Source organism: Castor canadensis, chromosome X (genome assembly GCF_047511655.1).
Source record: "Castor canadensis chromosome X, mCasCan1.hap1v2, whole genome shotgun sequence".
Taxonomy (NCBI): domain Eukaryota; kingdom Metazoa; phylum Chordata; class Mammalia; order Rodentia; family Castoridae; genus Castor; species Castor canadensis.
Genome location: NC_133405.1, coordinates 31412611 through 31421852, shown reverse-complemented (window position 1 = coordinate 31421852; position 9242 = coordinate 31412611).

The window sequence follows — 9242 nt, the reverse complement described above, 5'->3', positions numbered from 1 at the left end:
TTATTGATTTTCGTATGTTGAACCACCCCTGCATCCCTGGGATGAAGCCTACTTGGTCGTGGTGAATGACCTTTTTGATGTGTTGTTGAATTCTGTTTGCCATTATTTTGTTGAGGATTCTTGTGTCAATGTTCAATAATGAGATTGGCCAATAGTTCTCCTTTTTGGAGGTGTCTTTGCCTGGTTTTGGGATAAGTGTAATACTGGCTTCATAAAATGTGTTTGGCAGTTTTCCTTCCCTTTCTATTTCATGGAACAGTTTAAGGAGGGTTGGTATCAGTTCTTCTTTAAAGATCTGATAGAATTCAGCAGAGAATCCATCAGGTCCTGGACTTTTCTTTTTGGGGAGATTCTTGATTGCTGCTTCAATTTCATTTTTTGTTATACATCTATTCAGGTGATTAATTTCCTCTTGGTTCAGTTTTGGATGATCATATGTATCTAGAAATCTGTCCATTTCTTTAAGATTTTCAAATTTATTTGAATATAGCTTCTCAAAGTAGTCTCTGATGATTTCCTGGACTTCCACGGTGTTTGTTGTTATCTCCCCTTTTGCATTCCTGATTCTACTAATTTGGGTTTTTTCTCTCCTCATTTTAGTCAGATTTGCCAAGGGTCTATTGATCTTGTTTATTTTTTCAAAGAACCAACTTTTTGTTTCATTAATTCTTTGTATGGTTTTTTTGGTTTCTAGTTCGTTGATTTCAGCTCTTATTTTTATTATTTCTCTCCTTCTATTTGTTTTTGGATTTGCTTGTTCTTGTTTTTCTAGGAGTTTGAGATGCATCATTAGGTTATTGACTTGGGATCTTTCAGTCTTTTTAATATATGCACTCATGGCTATAAACTTTCCTCTCAGGACTGCCTTAGCTGTGTCTCATAGGTTCCAGTAGGTTGTGTTTTCATTTTCATTGACTTCCAGGAACTTCTTAATTTCCTATTTTATTTCATCAATGATCCATTCTTCATTAAGTAATGAATTATTTAGTTTCCAGTTGTTTGAATGTTTTTTGTCTTTACTTTTGTTGTTGAGTTCTACTTTTACTGCATTGTGATCAGATAGTATGCATGGTATAATTTCAATTTTCTTATATTTGCTGAGGCTTGCTTTGTGCCCTAGGATATGATCTATTTTGGAGAAGGTTCCATGGGCTGCTGAGAAGAATGTATATTGTGTAGAAGTTGGATGAAATGTTCTGTAGACATCAACTAGGTCCATTTGATCTATTGCATATTTTAGATCTTGGATTTCTTTATTGATTTTTTGTTTGGATGACCTATCTATTGATGATAATGGGGTGTTAAAATCTCCCACAACCACTGTGTTGGCGTTAATATATGCTTTTAGGTCTTTCAGGGTATGTTTGATGAAATTGGGTGCGTTGACATTGGGTGCCTACAGGTTGATGATTATTATTTCCTTTTGGTCTATTTCCACTTTTATTAATATGGAATGTTCTTCTTTATCTCGTTTGATCAATGTAGGTTTGAAGTCTACTTTGTCAGAGATAAGTATTGCTACTCCTGCCTGTTTTCGGGGGCTATTGGCTTGGTAAATCTTCTTCCAGCCTTTCATTCTAAGCCTATACTTATTTCTGTCAGTGAGATGGGTCTCCTGTAAGCAACAAATTGTTGGATCTTCCTTTTTAATCCATTTTGTCAAGCGGTGCCTTTTGATGGGTGAATTAAGTCCGTTAACATTAAGTGTTAGTACTGATAGGTATGTGGTGATTCCTGTCATTTAGTTGTCTTAGTTGTTTGAAGGTTGATTGTGTGTGCCTATGTTGAAGTTACTCTCTATTGTCTTGCTTTTTTTTTTCCTGTAGTTTGGTGGTGCCTGTCTTTTCATGGTTAAGTTGGGTTTCACTTTCTGTGTGCAGAATCCCTTGAAGAATCTTTTGTAGTGGTGGCTTTGTGGTCACATATTGTTTTAGTTTCTGCTTATCATGGGAGACTTTTATTGCTCTGTCTATTTTGAATGATAGTTTTGCTGGGTAGAGTATCCTGGGGTTGAAGTTATTTTCATTCAGAGCCTGGAAGATCTCATCCCATGCTCTTCTTGCTTTTAATGTTTCTGTTGAGAAGTCTGCTGTGATTTTGGTGGGTTTACCTTTGTATGTTATTTGTTTTTTCTCTCTTACAGCCTTCAATATTCTTTCCTTAGTTTCTGAACTTGTTGTTTTAATGATGATATGTCGTGGGGTAGTTCTATTTTGATCTGGTCTGTTTGGTGTCCTGGAGGCCTCTTGCATCTGTACAGGAATATCTTTCTCTACATTTGGGAAATTTTCCATTATTATTTTGTTGAATATATTACGCATTCTCTTCGCTTGCACCTCTTCTCCTTCTTCGATGCCCATTATTCTCAAATTTGGTCTTTTGGTGGAGTCGGTGAGTTCTTGCACTTTCTTTTCACAGGTCTTGAGTTGTTTAATTAATAGTTCTTCAGTTTTTCCTTTAATTGCCATTTCATCTTCAGGTTCTGAGATTCTGTCTTCTGTTTGTTCTATTCTGCTGGATTGGCCTTCTGTTTTGTTTTGCAGTTCTGTTTCATTCTTTTTTCTGAGGTTTTCCATATCCTGGGTGGTTTCCTCTTTAATGTTGTCTATTTTTGTCCTGAGTACATTTATCTGTTTATTCTTGTGTTCTCTGTTTCACTTTGGTGTTTATACAGTGCTTCTGTGGTTTCCTTTATTTCTTCTTTTGCTTTTTCAAATTCTCTATTTTTGTTGTCTTGGTATTTCTTGAGTGTCTCCTGTACATTTTGGTTGACCCTGTCCAGTATCAGCTCTATAAAATTCTCATTGAGTACCTGTAGTATGTCTTCTTTTAAATTATTCTTGTGGGCTTCATTGGGTCCTTTGGCATGGTTTATCTTCATTTTGTTGGAGTCTGGATCTGAGTTTCTGTTTTTTTCATTCCCCTCTTGTTCGTGTACTAATTTTTTGCTGTGGGGAAACTGGTTTCCCTGTTTTTTCTGTCTTCCCGTCATTGTCTTTGGTGTTGTTACTGTCCCTGTACTGTGTGCAATTAAGTATTTTCTAGCTTGTAATAATAACAATGGTAATATTTAGAATGGAAGGGTGAGCTGAGATGGAAAGCAAGAAGTTAAAGAAAAGGGAAAAGCAAATACACAGACAAGAAGGAGAAAACAGAACAAGGTATCAGACAAGAAGGTTTCAAAGGTATAAACAGGGAGCATTAGTGTACTAATCGACAGTAAGCTGAACAGACATTAGAGAGACAGAGAGAGGATTGAAAATCAAAAATAAAAAAATAAAGATAAGGATAAAAATAAAAAATAAGTAAATGAAAGAAATATCTATATATAAAAATGAATTAAAATAAAATAAAATATAGAAAATTTTTAAAAAAAACAAAAAACCAAAAACCCTCCAAGTTCAAATGCAATGAAGTTTCAGTCTTAATAATTTGAGTGTCTGTCTCAGTCTCCAATCCTGGAGATGGTGCCTCAGATGTTGTTCTGTAGTTGGCTAATCAAAGGAGACGCATAAAGTAGAACAAAACTACACAAAACCCCACCAAGTGTCCCAAGTTCAAATGCAATACAGTTTCATTAAGTTTTTCAGCATGCAGGTGTAATTCGGTTGTTCTCTCATCAAAGGTAGGGAGAAAAAGAAAAAAAAGAGTCTGGAGACAGTTCTGAGAATGGTATCTGCAGCTGTGGCTTGCCTGCCCACTGCTGTCAGCCTGCTGTTGCTGGAGGCGTTATTTATGCGGATCTCTGGGGTGAGCTTAGCACTCACCTGGCCCCGCAGGCTTTGTTTGCTCAGAGTTCTCCTGTGCGGGAGCCTCTGCTACAAGCTTTCCCCTTTCCAAGCACACTGGGAAAGGTGACACTGCACCCGCGTTGTCAGGCCTGCATGTTTATTTACAGTTCATGTGGGAGGTGGGTCTTCTTCCCTCTCCTGTGGAGTTTTCCTCCCACAGCCACTTTCACAAACTTTCCTGCTCCTGATTACTGGGTGATGCTGCTGCTCCTGCCAGCTGCCATGTTTGTTTACAGTTCACGTGAGAAGTGGGTCTTCCCTCCTCTCCTGTGGAGTTTTCCTCCCTCCACCACTCTCACAAGCTTTCCCGCTCCTGGTTGCTGGGCATGTGCCCCCGCTCCCACCAGAGCTTCTCCGGCCTGCCTGGCTTGTTTATTTACAGTCCCGGGAAGGATTCCCTTCCCCCAATCTTTGGCACTCAGTGCGCCCCACCCTCTTTCCTACGTGTCTTTATTGTTCTTATTGCTTATTAGTCAGTTTCTCTTTTTTCCCCGGGTGGAGGTCAGTCTGTCCAGAGGGGTATGCTGCTCTGGTCCAGGCTTGTCTGTGGGAATACCGTGATACCGTGAAGCTCACCTGGTCCACGTCTTCCCAAGCCATCTGGGTGCGGGCAACTGGCAGCCTGGGGGCCCTCCTGGTTTCTCTGTTTAACGTGAAGTGGAGATTCTCTGCACTGGCGGGAGGTGTGGAGGGGTCAAAGTTATGCCTCTTCTCAGTGATTATGCCTGCAAAGTGTTTCTCCAGTGTCTCTCCAAGATTTCACTACAGAAGGCTCGCTTTCTGCTTCCTCCCTCTAGCTGCCAGGTTCACTAATGTCTGCTCCCTCCTTAAGTGCCCTAACAATGTTCTCAAACTCCAGGGTATATCACAGGCTCTACAATGAAAAAAGAAACCAAAAAGCAGGTATGGAACAGTTTTCCAAAAGCTGTAAGTAGGGTTCCAAAATGTTAATCATGTAAAATGTAGGGTCACAGGATTGCAAAGTAAACAATATGATCTTTTCAAGTTGATTCCTACTATCTCAAAAAGCACAAAAATAAGGATCCATTATACTTACTGTACCCCGGATGCTGTAGTTTAGATCTGGAGAGTCCTCCAGAGGTTCATGTGTTTAGGGCTTGGTCCTCAAGGTGGTGCTACTGGGAGGTAGTGGAATCTTTAGGAGATGGGGCCTAGTGGGAGGTCCTTAAGTCATTGGGGTTGTACTTTCCAAGGGGATCATGGGACTCTAATCTCTTCCTCGCCCTTTCTTTGTTTCCTGGCTGATGAGGTAAGCAATTTGCTCTGCTGTGTGCTCCTGCCATGATATTGTTGCCTTACCAGAAGCTTAAAACAGTGGAACAACTTGATCATGAGCCAAAATAAACCTTTTTTCTTTTTTTACATTTTTATTAGCATATATTCATTGTATATACTAATACACATATACAATGTAAGGGGGTTCTTTTTGACAATTCCAAATAGCCTTACATTGTACATTAAACCTTTTTTCTTAATGTTAATTGTTTCAGGTGTTTCATTATAGTTATGGAATGCTGACTAATACACAGGTAGTCTTACACTGAACTGATAAATTCCCTGATGATCATGAGATCGTCATTCCTAATCCCATCTCTTCCCTACCCACCTCACCTCTGAAGAAAATAAAGGGCCTTAGCCTTCCCCTATTTGAGAACCAAAGATGGGTAAATAACAGGCACTAAATGAAAATGTGTGTTGTCAGAATTAGCATCATCATGAGGTTTTATTGTAATTTCAAATTTAGATGGTACCTGGTGGCAGGCCCAGTACAAGGGGAATCTTGAGAGACTTCACCTAAAAATATGTAAAGGTAATGCCTTAGTCAGTTTGGGCTGCTCTAACAAAACATCATAGACTGAGTGGCTTAAACAACAGTCTAAGAACTGAACAGTCCAAAATCAAGGCACAGGCAGATTTTGTCTGTTGAGGGCCCGCCTTCTGCTTTACAAATAGCTATCTTCTAATTATATCTTTACATGGTAGAAAGAGAGTTAGGTGGTTCTCTGGCTTCTTCTTTAAGGGCACTTATCCTATTTGTGAGAGCTCCACCCCATGACCTAACAACGTTCCAAAGACCCCACCTCAAAATACCATCACATTAGAATTAGTTTCAATAAATGAATCTAGGGGACACAAACAGGGAATTAATGGATTGGTCCACTAATCTTTTCTTATTTCCTTCTGGTATGTATTCTGTGCTGTAAACACTGGAACACTGAAAAGTAGCTTTTCAGATTCTTTTATAGCTAGAATTCTGGGTGTAAAAAACTTCCGCCAATTAAAGTGTGACTTGAAAGGCAGAAACAAAGCCAAGACCACCTTCCTTAAATTTGGGGGCTCTTTTACTCTGGCATTTGAGATCATGCAGATGTGAGAATGTTCTGCCTTGGTGTACTGGCGTCTACTCTCCAGTTTCCTGTGTCTAGTGGCAGTAACATTTTCTGATTCCAATTCTGTGCCTTAGGCTGGTGGTATGGCTCAAGAGGTAGAGTGTCTGTCTAGCAAGTGCAAGACCCTGAGTTCAAACTCCTGTAACACCAAAAAAGCTTAACATCAATTTCTGTGCCTTGGGCCAAAATCATGGTGTTATGTTCAAGAACTCAAGCATACCAGTTAACAGTTAGTAGCTATCTGATACATCAGTTTCAGAAGATTCTAGGAGCCATTCTTTCAGGCCCAGTCTTCCAATCTTGCCAAGGATCATTTTTTAAATTCATTAATAATTTCCCTTATTAAATCTCTTTGTACTTAAAATATATAAGATGATTTCTGCTTCCCATACTGAATATTGATAGATACAGATAGCCTAGAGTCAGGTTTAGAATCTTTTATTAATTCCCTGGAAGACCTAAATCTGGAACACTATGGATTACAGACAGGAGTACTTCCAGTAACAGCTGGATAATAAGCAGGAAAAAAAATCACTGGTCTGAGTCACAGATACTGGCATCCTGCCCTTGGTTGAGACCAACACTAATGTATATACTTAAGTGGTAGAAAAAGTAGAGAAGAAAAAAGCCAAGAAGGTACTATCCTACACACTTGTACATGTTCTCATTTATGTTTTTGTCTTTTCATTTTTTTTTGAGACAAGTTCTCACTAATATTGCCCAGGCTGGTTCAGAATTTGCTACATAGTTCAGGATGACCTCAAAGTGACAATCCTCTTGCCTCAGTCTCCCAAGTGCTAAGATTACAGGAGTAAATTACCACTCCCCACCTCATTTAATTCTTATAACAGCTCTGGAAAGTAAGTACATGTTTCCCCCAATTAACCCAACTCTGCATATGCACATCTATAGATATAATGTGTCCATTTCACTTGGGCTTAGGTCACTATTAAAATAAAGCACCTTATCTAGCATGGGTATCCAGACAGTGAATGGGTCTAGATATTAAGCCATACTAAGGACCTCAGTTGGGGCAATACCTAAGTGACCTTCTGTCAAATGATTTGTGACAAATGTGACTTGACTCCAGTCTCTGGGTCTATTTCTGTAGTACTACCAATTGACAAATTCCCTTTCTGTCAAGAATCAAACTTTCTGAGGAAATAATCTGTCCCTGTTCACTTTAAGGCTTGGTCAGGAATCAGTTGCTAGCCAGTGATGCCACAGGAAGCATCACTCGAAGACTGTCTATCCATGGTCCAATCAGCTCTGATGGACAGGAAGGGTCCTAGGTCCTGGTACTTAATCAGCAGAAGGATGAAGAGGGAAGACCAGATTTGGGCATCACTTGAAAAATCATAATACTTGGAAGCTGGCACCAGTGGCTCACATCTGTAATTCCAGTGACTTGGGAGACTGAGATCGGGAGAACCAAAGTTCCAGGCCAACACAGGCAAATAGTTCAAGAGACCCCCATCTCCAAAATAATCAGAGCAAAATGGACTGGAGGTGTGGCTCAAGTGTTAGAGCATCTGCTTTGCAAGTGTGAAGCCCTGAGTTCAAACCCCAGTCCCACCAAAAAAAAAGAAAGAAAAATCGGAATACTTAGAAACATTGAGTCTATACTTCAACATGAAACAGGGGAAAGTAACACCTTTTGATTGCACTTTGCTGCTTTTCACTTATTTATGTTAATTGCCTGGTCTTTTTAAACATTTGAGTTTGAGAACTCCTAAGTTCTTTCCAGCTCTAACAATCTTTAATTTTAAGATTCTATATTCTTCTGGATTCCCTTACACTGAAAACATTGCACATTGGCATGGGCCTCATTGGAGAGATAATTTGGAAACAAGCTGGGAATGCATTTCATTTAGCCACCAATTTGATTTCCTAAATAGAGACTCTACATTTCCACACTATAAAACCATTACTCTCCTCTACTGGAATTGTGGTAATTCTCAATGGGCCATGTACTATTATCATCCTGTCAAAATGAAACTCTTACAGAGAGCCTGCAAAGGCCTTACCAAATCAAGTGGAAGTGATTAAGGACAGTAAAAAAAATTTGAACAATTATACATACAGTATTAAATAATGCAAAGGACAGGGATCCAACTAATCTTCAGATTTACAGAAGTAAGTTTTGCAATTTGGTATTTTGTTGACTCAATAGCAAATTATCAATTCATTAAATGATTAAACCATTTATCAAAACTGTGAATGACAAAGCAATCAGAGTCTGCGATAATCAGACTTTGAGTCTGTTTTATGAAATTCAAATGCACCCAGCACAATACAATTTTGTACTTAATGTCATTCATCTAATCAACATATTTTTGCTTCAATATGAGATCTTTGTTTAAACGTGAGATGCAACTGATATGGAAGCCACAAAAACCTCATTTTTATAATCATAGCAAGTATGTTATCATGGTTGTCAAAATTAATTAAACTTAATTCGTTCTATTTTCTAAACTTAAAGTGACACAAAACATTTTTGTGCATTGACAAAAATACTAAAGAATTACATAAATAGGTATAGAAGTGAATTTTTTAATGTTTGCATTTTGTTTAGGCTAGAAAGCTAACTAACATTGAGTATAACAAGCTAGAGTCCATCCTCCCCCAAAAAAAGTTTTAAAAGATCAGTTGAATGTGAACATTCACTGTTTGAAAGTCTTGACCTTTGGCTTATTTTAAGTAATAATGAGTTTCACTGGCACAATAACAATAAAAGAAAATTTTGAAAACCTCTTAACAATATCTTCTCTGGAAGGCATTCTATCCTGGGGCAGATTACACTGTCATCTCAATCATCTTCCAGTTATAACCAGGGTTCTGCCTATACCACTGAAACTTCAGTGAGTATCAAAACAGCCTATTAAACATGCAGAGTTAGAGGCCTCTCCATGATATTGATTATGAAAGATCTCAAAGAGGCCACAAGACTCCGTATATGTTACAAGTACAATAGGAGGTTTTACTGTAGGTGTTCCAAGGACCACACCTTGAGAAACACTGCCCTATGCAATGTTTTCTT